The sequence below is a fragment of the Melospiza melodia genome, chromosome 1 (assembly GCF_035770615.1).
Source record: "Melospiza melodia melodia isolate bMelMel2 chromosome 1, bMelMel2.pri, whole genome shotgun sequence".
NCBI lineage: Eukaryota > Metazoa > Chordata > Aves > Passeriformes > Passerellidae > Melospiza > Melospiza melodia.
The window spans coordinates 142,831,696-142,842,721 of record NC_086194.1 but is presented as its reverse complement, the minus strand read 5'-3'; the positions used below and the strand labels follow the sequence as shown (position 1 = coordinate 142,842,721).

The window sequence follows — 11,026 nt, the reverse complement described above, 5'->3', positions numbered from 1 at the left end:
CAAAAGATTTCTCCCTTCTGTTATCCTTAGAAACATTTTTCAGGTCATCAAAGTGTATTTAGCACTCAATGATTTCTCAATGAAAAAGTCAATTCTTCCTAAAGGACCACTTGTTTCCTATCAGTTTGCTTACCTAGGTGAAAAAACAAAGCAAGGAAAATCAGAACTCATAAAATAAAAAATACTGTACAGACTCCAACAGGCAGTACCTACTGTATTTATTATATGTGAATGTATACACTGTATTCAGAAGAAAATAATATATGAGAATTGTCTTTTCTCTTTTCCTATTTTTCTTATCACAATTTGTAATTATATTCTATTTCAATTTCTGCAAAAAAAAAAAATCACAATCTCTAGTGCAAAATCTATTATTGATATGAAGTTTATTATAGATCTGTGTTCATCTACTTTGGTGACATCATCCAAGAATGGTGATTTAGTCAGTTCAGCAACCTGTTTCAGGTGGTTTAAATTCTTTATTTCTCTCTTTATTTTACATTTCTAAGAACTTATTTTGCTTCTGCTATTTTTACACAATTTCTGTGAAATTCAGTGAGACATTTCATTGAGGTCTAAGTCTAAAATGATACAATTTATTAAAAGCATTCCAATGTTTCCTGCAACTTCACTTAGCATAGTCCTGTTATCAACAAGTCTTATAAACTTAAACTTTATTGACTTCCTTAACCCTCAAATATAAGTTTATTTTCACTGTATGTGTACTGAAAATCAGCCCTTGAAAGCTTCATGTTGGTATCGCATCAGTAGATATATTTCCAACTCATTCACATTTCCAGGTACATAAACTTGACTATGCAAATGAATTTTGCTCTTTTTATGTACAACACACTAAGAAACTGAGGCATTGGTGTCTGCAATCACCTTCCATAAAATCAACATTTCACTGCCAAAGATTTGTCACTTGTTGATACAATTTTGAGTGACCTTTGGACAATTCCGTTTCTGTGCTTCTGGACAGGCTTCAAGGCAAAAATCAAATTTTAAAAAGGATCAGTGTTTTCCAGTGTGCAGATGTCCATTCTGGAGCATGGATTCACAAGTGTCACAAATCCTTCAATTCTCCTAGTGTAAAGGTGTGCAGGATGTGATTCTCCTACATTACAACATTTTGGGATATTTCATATTTTTTTCTCATTTTGTCTTGGGTCATAAGCCAGATTCTCCAAGTGTTTCATATGAAAAGCAAGTTCTGCAGCATAACATAAAAAATATTTTAATGAGGGCCCTTCCCAGGACTGTGGCAGACTTACATACCGCTCTATATTATGGTTTTTGTGCAACATTCCAGTAACTGTTCCACATTACTTGGCTACTAGTTCTTCTTGTTTATGTTTCCATCCATCTCTTGTACGGCAGAAAAAAAATTATTAGGCATTATTTCAGTCTAAATTTTAGGTCTTCTCTCTGGATGTTGAAGACCGACGTTCTAATCTTCACTTTAAATCAAGTAAAGGACAGACTTGAACACTTTAGGTTGCACCTTCCACCACACAGTCATTCTTTGCTCTTTCACCTTCCTGAAACCAATAAACGGGAGATTTTAGTTCATATTTGTATTTAATTGCATAAGTACACATATGAATAAGTAAAACATATATATGCATGTGTTCCAGTTCAAAACTGGAACATTCCATTAAAAAACTAAATGCAGTTAAGAGTCCTGACAAATCTAAAATAAAACCTGGAAGCCTTGTATTTAATTTAAGTTGAAACACCACTAATCACAACTCTGGCAAAATTATAACTCTGCAGGAGAGTGGCTGGTAGTGAGTATCTGCTACAGGTATGGGAGAAAACAACCTTTAGTAGGAAGAAAGGCTGTTCAAAGATAAAAAATCAGAAGGCTCAAACTCACAGAAGGTTTAATAAAATCTCAGCATTGTCAAATGGCCAGAAGGAATTCAAGCAAGGTAGGTTAAAGCTTCTTCTTGGATTATTGAAGCCACCCTGTACCAAATAAAGTAGCATCTCTCAAGCAGTTACTGATTTTTATCCCTTTAGACTCCTCCTTCAAAACCTACCCTTTTCCTCTATCCCTACAAATCATAACCCTCTGGGCGTGGTTATTTTGGTGGCCACCTGTAAGTATACAGGCCACAGTGAATAACCTAAGTGTGCACCTGTAGTTACTGTTACTGCATCTTTCTTCTCTTCACAGTCTTTGCTCCAGCTTCAGTGAAGTCCCAGATTATGACGAGCGTTGGAGGTGGATGTCTCTGTAATTTTCTGCCTCTGCAGTAGAATAAAGCACCAATGCTTTTGTGGAGTTATAGGTGTTATCTGAATATGCTTGCAATATGTAATGTGCAGTATCCACTTTGGCAGGCATCGATAGCTTGGCATATCTGCTGTGAAAACAAAGAGAAAAGATATTGGTCTGTACAATAAGGCGTGCATGTGCATTCCTGGGAAGCTGAAGAGACAATGCAGGAAAGAGTAATCATTGCTATCCCAGCTTCTGCTGGGCTTGGAGGGGTGGTTAGAGCACTCCAGCATTGCCCATGTGCATTTCCCCTTCAACAGAGAAAAAAGGTTTTGTTCATTTGTTTGAAGCTCTGCACTCCTCTTAGGTTTGCCCTCCTACTTATTTCAGATCTCTCTGACTACTAAATTCACTTCACCTATTCTCACCTTTATCTTTAGATACATATTTTCACACCTGACACTCATTTTCATACACTATTTTGAGGCTTCCCTAGGCAACCTAAGCTTCTGAGTTCTCATTCACGTTTAGGTGTAAATATCTGCTACAAGTTCCTGAAGTCCATTCTGATGGAGACTTTTGGCTCACAGTCTCTCAGCAGTGTTCCCCCACACTTTTTAAGAGTGCCTTTGTTGTTACAAATCCAATCTCTTTTGAAGTTTACATTCCCACCTCCTCCTCTATCACTGTGCATTTCTGTTACAGGCACATCACAAACTGCTGGCTACTACGGTAAATGCAGATGATGGCTTCCCTGTAAATTAGATTTGTGTGTGCAAAACCGAAGCTTGTTTACACACTGGAATGATGCCAAATACTAGCTCAGATGAAACAAAATATTTATGAATTGGATAAACTGGAAACTTACATCTTTATAAGTTGTTCAGAGCAGATTCAGGTATAATTTTCCTTCCTCTGCCCCATTCTTCCTAAGGACTATTAGAAATACTATCTTTTTAAAAGACACAGCTCTTTAATTTATACTTAGTAATATTAAAGCAAAAGTTTAAAACAATCCTTTATGAAACAAGTGATCTTAACTATTGTAATTCACATGAATTTAATTACACTGATTTTAAAAAGTAATTTAAATATTGCTTTAAGAGAAGTTGGTTTTTTGCTACCATAATAAAATAACTTGTTTTATACAAGATACAGAAGAATATAATTTGATCATTTCTTCTGTTAGCCTTTGTTACATAGATTTTTACATAATCATTACTCATAATGTTCTGACAGATAATGCTATTACTAGCGTTACAATCTTTGCTATTATTATAAAAAATCTGGCTTTGTGAAAATTTTAATTTATTAAAATGTAATGAAAGCACATCTAACATGAACCATAATTTATGAAAATTTTAGATGTGCTGCTTGACATTCATGTCATCAGGCTTCAAAAGTTTCACATCTGAAATGTGAAATTACACAGATTTATAAAGATCCCTTTTCAGCATGTTAGCTGGCACTATCTTCTGTAAAATGTATATATTTGGCTTTAAAGAGACAGGCGCATGTAATTTTAATGTCAGCACCAGCATCACCAAAAAGTGCCCTGGCAATCAGTGGAAAGGTTTAATAGGTTTCCTGTCTTGTTCTTAATTTGCTGAAATTACAAAATCAATACTTTCAGTTGTAGCTGCAGCTACCCGTTTTACTGCTTTAAGATAAAGTCTACAATAAAGTAACCTTCACTTTCAATTTGTAGCACAGAACATCAGGGTGTTCTTGGCCACTAACTAGTCTTTCTTTTCTCAGCCCGTTTGAGACATTCCAGGTGTGCGATGTTGCCCTTCAAAGGGGAAAGGTGCATTTTGTATTAAGCATCACTCTCATCAGTGACTTGGTTTGTTTATTTTTTAACATCTCAGTCTATTCTCTCCTAAAGTCACCTCTGCATGGGTTGTTTCTTATTTCCCTATTTCTGTGTGTTGATATTCTATACTACATAAATAAGTGATTGGTGTTGAAATGGCCCAATCTTTATTTTACTCCGTAGTCTCCCTTTATGACAAAGGAGCATATTTTTCTGCAGCAGCTAAAAAAGGAAATTCTCCACAGTTAGTCACATTTTTAATAGTGAACATGATCACTGCATATGCAAAAGGCCTCTGAAAGGACCAGATCAACACCACTGGAAAGGTCAAGCTCCTTCACAGAGCAAGAAGGAAAAAATAATAAATAAATAGCCTTCCATGGGCTTCTCTGCTATGCCTCCTGGCTCTTTAATGATAGAAGTGAAAAAACATATCTTTACACAATCATTTAGTCTTCCAGCTCAAGTCCAACCTTTCCAATGAGTATCTGCACTCAAAAAATAAAGTTGAAAGATGGCATTTTGACCCTCTTATCCCTGCTTCAGGAGCAATTAAAATGTTTTTAAATTTGAGGATTTTTTTGTTTCTGTTTTTCTCTGGTAACTGAAATGTTTTCAGCATACAAGCTCTCTTCAGCACTTAGCTGAGCAACATTCTGGAGCTATTAGCACTGGAGAAGGGCCTTGGCTTGGTCCTCTTCTAGTGAAGCAATAAAAGAATCTTAAGCTGCTGCTCACAAAAGAATGCAGCATAAGATGTCTCAGTGCTTTCCACTGATGCAAAATGTATTCATTTCAAGGAAAAAGAGCTCTCAACACCTGCTACCCCAAATGTTAATGAATACACACACACATGCACACACACACACACACATGTGCACATTATGCTTTTCTCTTCTCAGCCACACCACAGCAATTTCAAGTTGGAAATTTTACTCATAAACAGCACATGATGGAGCAAGGATACTGTAAAACAGAAAGCACAGTTGATCACAAATGGAATACAGAGCCTCCAAATGCCACAGCTCCCTTGCTTCATGCTTTACATTTTTAACTAGAGGCTCAAGGTAAAAGCATGCTATTTAACTTGCGATGTACTCCGTGTAAATGAAAATTCAGAGTAGATCTAGAAACAATATTGCACCAAAGGAAAAAAAAAGCATTTGTCTCTAAACAAGTCAAGAGAAATGCCAAATGATTCAATGAAGATCACTTGTGTCACTTATGTTTGTTTTGATTGGTCCTCCAGTGTTTACAGCACTCAACTCAGCAGGCTCAGAACCCCAAATCTATATTTAATTTAAAGCATTGCACCATCACTCAAATCTTTCAGCAGCCTCACTACAGTCTAAAGAACAAGAGCAGAGGGACTTGTTTACATGGAGCGCTTTTGCATGCTCCAAGGGACTGCAGAATAGTTTAAAACAAATTATATCAAGATATAAAGGAAATGAATTTTTTTTGTGTAACTATTTTCCAGTACTTGTAGGATTTTTGCCTACATTAAATTCTGTGAATTTTCAGGTGTTCTCAGCAAGAGATCATATTGCAAGACAAGATAAAATATTCCAAAAGAAGATTTAAACTGCAAAATAAGATGAATCTGAGAAAACTTACTTTTTATCAGAACTAATACAATGATCAGGAAACATAATGTATTAAATACAGCCATTGCTACGACACTGAAGGCTTTGTAAAAATTCACAGCTGTTTAGAGAATTAAATAGAATAAAATAAATAAACAACACACATTTGAGGGCCCAGTCTTTTCAGATGCAGAAACCAAAGTTTTACAAAGATAACTAGCTGAAGGGGAAAAACACCTAAACGCCATTTAAGCATGCACAGGTAGTCTTAAAGCATGTCTGGCATGTCAAAGGGAATGAGCCCTGAGCTTCCATTAACAGCAGCCTGGGTAGAATGCACTTGCTGTTTTGCAGAAGCAGCCCTGATGCAAATGGGGAGTCACTGATGTCGTGTGCACGGTGCCAGGGAGCAGAAGCCTTCCTGCTGTGGCCATGGTGGCAGCATGCAGCAGCACAGCGTCACTGCAGGGGTTTTCATCCTTGTCAGCCCGCTGGTGTAAAAGTCTCTAACTAAATTTAGGGGTCTCTCCAGGGAAAAGAAGCAGAGATAGAAGAGAGTTCAGAAAACTAGACACGCTTTATCTACGTTTATCTATTGCTATCCAAGTTTTCCCAACATTCCATGAGATTTACTGGGCAGCCTGCTACCTTGTTTGAAAAGGAAGGCGTTTTTTACATGCAGCCCACCTTGTCATTTCCCTTTGCAGTGGCTGCTGGCCTAGAACTGCTGTCCCCGTCCCCTAGCTGGGCCGTTCCAGGCATGGAGTTTGATCAAAGCCTGTCAGAAAAGTTGTCTGCAGATGCTACTCACTGTGCAGCATGTTTCCTCCTCGATGGCTCAGTCATTTGCAGGACCCTGGGCACGAGGAGGTTCTGCTCGGCAGGCACAGGCAGTGAATGAGCCCGTGCAGCTCTCCTCCAGCTAGGATCAGAGTGATGCCAGCTCTGCAGCACCCAGCCCCAGCTCCCTCAGACAGGATGCTCTGGGAGAGGGTGTCCAGAGCTTTCAGCACTGGGCAGTCTCCAGCCTTCGGGAAAATGCAAAGAGGGAAGGAGAGCAGAGCAAAATTAGCTTCAACCCTGGAAAAAGGGGACAGGCTTGTAATAGTTTTCTTCCTCTTACCAGAAACATTTGTCCTGCATCTGTGTTTCTGTCAGCCCTGTTGTGCTTCTCAGCAGACAGGGTAATTTGACCCAGAGGATTTTGGCTATCTAAGCTATGCTTAATCATTTGGCCCCATTACATCACTACAAAACAGTTCAAAATAGAGGGCTCCTTTTAATAGATTTCTTGCTTCAGTTAACAAAAATTATTCAAACTTCAGTTTTAGCATGAGCTTATTAAAGCAGGACTGTGTTTAAGTTATAGTAATTGTCAATAAAGTCCTTTATAGCAGATTGAACTCGGCATATTTTAGACCTTGCCAATTTGAGACAGTTTCCATAAAAAAAGGAGAACAGCAATGTTACAGAGTGATAACTCAAAAATGGAAAAAAGGAATTATTTAGCATAAAAGGAATTATTTAGCATAGTAAAAGGAGGTATAACTAGGAGTAATGGGAGGAAATTAATAAAGGGAATATATCAGTAGGGGAAAAAGAAAAACCTGACTGTGAGTTAACCAATAGAAAAATTTCCCTGGAGAGCAAAGAGTAGGCCACAGCTAGCCAATTTTAAAATAACTGGCCAAAACACTACCAAATAAATAAACAGGCTGGAAATATTTTTGCAGCCATACAGAGAGAATACTAGGTTACCATTCTGTTCCTTGCTTCTAAATTTTATGAAACTGAGCAAGTAAATTGAGGTTTCTGATTGACAAATCTAATGAAATTCAGCATTCTGGCTGCTGAGATGTAATTGCACAGCTTTTATCTTTGCCAGCATCAGAAGTTAAAAAAAAAAAAAAAGAAAGGAAAAATGTTTGGTTTGTCTTCTGTGGGTTTTTTTTTCCTTTTAATTGAAATTAATTTTGTTGGTGTGGGTTAATTGAGCTATCTAGTAAAAATTTGGTCCCTAATTGACAAAAAAAAAAAATTAACAAGAAAAATAGCAAGTTAAAAATAACAAGAACTTAAATTGCAATTTTTAGAATAGATAATTTGTAACAGTAAAACAAAGCAGAAGAGCCAAAATGTTCCTACATAGATATCTCAAAATTATACCAAAATATGATAATTTCTGAAAATTCAGAATCAAAATTAACATTCTTTTGAACTCCTTGTTTTGGAAGAGATTAAGTAAAGCACTGTGGTTTTTAAACAGTTAATTGAGGCAACATAAATGGTTTAATATTTAATATTTAATTAATATTAAATTGCAAGGTTTAATATTATTCTAAATTTTTTTTAAACATTATTAAAAATAAACTAGCAGTTAAGATTAATAGCAGGTTTGCAGGCATGAAACGTGCTATCCCATACTGACTAGCCAGCAATACCTGTTCAATAAAAAGGATGACAATGTTCCCTTGGTGTTAGGCTTTTTTGGATAGGATAAAACTTTTGAGTTATTCAATGTTTGCAGTAAAATTTAGAAAATGTGTTAATTGAATGTGTGATTGAAATTAGAAAATGCAAATGCTCTGAATCATTCCTGTATATTTATGACTATCATATTTTTTGACACAAAGATCAAATAATCAAGAAATTTGCTTTTAACACCAATACATGTGAAAACGTTAGAACAATTTTTAAAAATATTGTTACAATGCATGAACAGTTGATATTTCATTGAGATTTTAAAATATTTTTTCTTTATATTTAAAGTCCTACACTTAGTCACAAATTTATAGCAGCATGCCATAAAACCTTGCATTTAATTACTTTTTAATCACATCTTCTGAAACAGATGATTTCAGTTTTATTTACAGTGAAAACAGATATCACATCACAAATCTGACAGGCTTGGATCAAACCAATGTTAATCTGCACAACTGTAATTTTGTAGGATTATACATGTTTCAGCACTAAAACTTGTGCTTGTCATATATTTGTCCTTTATTTTTAAGAACCAAAAGTTGAATTTCTATATAAGGCAGGGAACTTTAAAACCAAATGACTGCAGAAATCCTCTACAAAAAAGAAATCTTTATAGTACATTATACAAATATGAATGTTATTATTTAGCAGTTTTAAGTAGAATAGTTAGGATGTAAAATTATATTTTAGAGTGTGATTAATAATACTGAACGATTAAGACATTTATGTAAGTGGGGTTAGGTTTATGGTTTTTTTATTAAAATCAAAGTGTGATGCACATCGGTTCTGTTTAAATATGTAAAATTAAAAAAATGTATTTTTAGGTTTTTCCAGGACGTTATTTCATTTGGTATAGAACTTCAAAGTACTCTAATCTTAGCCTGTAAATGAACAACTAAAATAAACAAATTACAAAGGAAAAAAAATCAATCTAACTTTAAGTAAAGTCATGTAGTTTGAGATCAGTGCTTTTTTTGTTAGGCATAAAATATAATGATTTCCTAACGTGATACTCCCTAGCAATGTTGCCAATTTTCAAGTTATTTATAAGAAACTGCAGCAACAAATAGTCGTGTTATAACAAAAAGCTTATGACTATATCGTAAAAATATTGATATCCTTGCCATTTTTACATTTAAAACCTCCATTCAAATACGTTTGAGCATTTCAGGGCAACATAATTTAAAAATAAAAAAAAACAAGGCATATTGAGGTTTAAACGCAAGCGCTCCTCCGCAATGATCCAGAGCAAGGTTGCGTCTGCCCCACGCTGCGAGTCCCCGTTTACCCCGAGCATTTCAGGTGCGTGAAACGCGTGGAGGGCGAGGTGCAAGGTGGAGGAGCACTGGGAGAGCAGCGCCTTTCCTGGCTCCAGCTGGCAGGATGTGCTCACAGGGGAGCTGGGTCTGTGCACAGCCACAGCAACTCCAGCAACCACTCACCCCTGCTGCTCGTAGCCAACCAGTATGCCCAGAGAGAGGGTGTATTTTCACATGGATACGTGTGTGTGTATGCAGCCACCACTATGCCAAATTTAATAGTTTGTGAAGAAGTTAAAAGGAAGAAAGGTTGCTGTGCAAGCAGAACAACCGGTTTCCTTAAAAATAGGTGGTACCAGTGCATGTACTCTCTTAAGACATGCTTTAAATTCGTACTTTATCACTTCACTTGTATCCACCTGGTAAACAGTGCAACAAGTCTCTGGAAGCTGATTCTTAAAAATATTTGATTATTTTTCTACATTTAAAGTCACAGCTTCAGAGCTGAGTTAGCTTACAACAAGAACATAAAATTCAGCAAGGAAATTTTACGTAATACTACATAAATTTAATTTTAAATATATATCTGGAGAGAGATAAAATTGTGTCTTACAAATTCCCCATATTTTAAATGCTTTAACTATAAAAGAGTAATTTCAGAGAGAAAGTATTCTATAAGTTATCTTTCCTTTAGAATTTAAGTAAAAGCCAGTATAGGAATAGTCCTCGTAACTCTTCCTTTGGTTTAGTTTTCTTAATTTGGTTCTGCTCACTTCCCTTTGCTTCTTGTTTTCCTGCATTCTTTGTATTTTAACACGTGTAGCTAACAAGAAAATCATATTTAGACCAAAGCTTTCTAATTATTTTCATTTCTATAGATACTTGGGAAAACTCATATTCTCGCAAGTAACATCCTTCTGGAAAGTGACAAAACCCCAAAGCTGTTTCAGTAAGGTACTGTTGCAGCACCTTACCCTGCCCAAGACAGTAGATAAGGGCATCTTTTACAAGACAGTTTAGTCACTCCATGCCATGTCAACTATTTGGAACAGAAAAACAAAGAGGCTAAAAAGCAAAGCCTTAGGACTTTATCTATTTTTTCCTTCTTAAGATCTGCTACTTAGTCGCATTTTTTGATAGTACAGACTAAATTTCACCCCAAAAACCAAGAAGGAGTCGCAAACTGCCTCAGCTATAGCAGCTCTGTGCTGTGCAAAACAAGAATACACTCCAGATCGTATTTACCTCTGGCCGTTTAGTATCTTATCTGTAGATGTAAGAAAACATGATCTTTCCTTCTGATTATGCTTTAGTTTAATCACATGTAAGTGAAGTCTTTATTGCTAATGCAGAATTTTGCAAGTGAGCTTTTCCTTTTCTCTAGTGCTATAAGATTCAGAAGGCAAACCATGCACTCATTCTAACAAAACAGTATAATAGGGATGGAGGGGAGAAGCAATTTGAAGTCTATAGAAAGGTTACCATAAAATTTACATTTTCCATAAAATATAAGTAGCCACCATTTTGCTGTAATCCCAGAGCAGCAACGAAATGGTGGTACAGAAGAAAACTACCCTATCAGACACATTTCATCATTGCTCCTATCCATCACTATCTCCTTTCTCTAGCATGATTATCATTTATTCGCTCCCTTACA

General features: G+C 36.1%; 1 long non-coding RNA gene across 2 annotated transcripts; it reads right to left on the bottom strand.

The window, feature by feature from the left end:
* Positions 1 to 343: 343 nt before the first annotated feature.
* On the bottom strand, positions 344 to 6,593 carry LOC134430439 (uncharacterized). Of its 2 annotated transcripts, none has more exons than XR_010030818.1 (3): positions 6,441 to 6,593; positions 2,145 to 2,372; positions 344 to 1,541 (listed from the first exon to the last, which is right to left on the bottom strand). It is a non-coding gene; the product is annotated as an uncharacterized LOC134430439 (long non-coding RNA). The 2 variants fall into 2 exon arrangements; XR_010030819.1 differs by having other exon boundaries at positions 2,145 to 2,369.
* Positions 6,594 to 11,026: the final 4,433 nt, after the last annotated feature.